The sequence below is a fragment of the Crocodylus porosus genome, unplaced genomic scaffold, assembly GCF_001723895.1.
Source record: "Crocodylus porosus isolate Cpor-Errol unplaced genomic scaffold, CroPor_comp1, whole genome shotgun sequence".
NCBI lineage: Eukaryota > Metazoa > Chordata > Crocodylia > Crocodylidae > Crocodylus > Crocodylus porosus.
The window spans coordinates 29,737,022-29,737,837 of record NW_017728910.1 but is presented as its reverse complement, the minus strand read 5'-3'; positions in this window follow the sequence as shown (position 1 = coordinate 29,737,837).

The window sequence follows — 816 nt, the reverse complement described above, 5'->3', positions numbered from 1 at the left end:
AGGTGGGGGGAGGAGGGGGGAAGAGGGAGGAGGTAGAAATTCAACTATTTGTACTGAATGGCAAGAATGTTCTAGTAAATGTGTACCAAAATGTGAATTACTTTGTATTATTACAGTCTAAACGTCGATCTAACAGAATATTATTGGTATTAATGTGCTTTTTTTGTATAAAGTGCAAACATTTCGTCCCAAAGTCCAGTCTAAGTAGTGCAGTAAAATGTTGTTCCACGTCCTGTCAAGCAATTCGTATAGTGAAAGCCTGGATCTGCGTGTCAAACTGTTACATTTGTTTATGTAAAGTGATATTAAAAAAAAGCTATAAACTATATCTGTCCGTTGCTTTTGGCAAATACCAGAACATAATGTATATAAATCCTAATTTCCATATTTATCCGCATGTAAAGGTCCGGTTATACATGTTACAGATATTCAATATTTATGGCTAGAAGAATTGGTATGTAAAATTTAGTTTACAGAACTGTTTGGTAACATTTCGTACCTTATTAAAGATTCTTAAATCCCATCCATTGTGGTAGGAAGTCTTATTCATTCAGCCAACCTGCTGCAACTTCAGCCAGCTTTAGGATATTAAAATAAAACTGTACCAGTTTTTCACTGCTTTCCATTATGTCATCACTAAAGCAGCGACGGTGATATAAATGTGATAAATGAACGGATCCCTGCTGGCATTAGTATAGTGTGTAATTAGTATTTATATCAAAATTTATGAAACAAATTTTCGGCCGCAGTATAATTTAAATGACCTTTGCAGACACAGAATAACAACCATAAAAATAACAGAAATAGATTGCATAT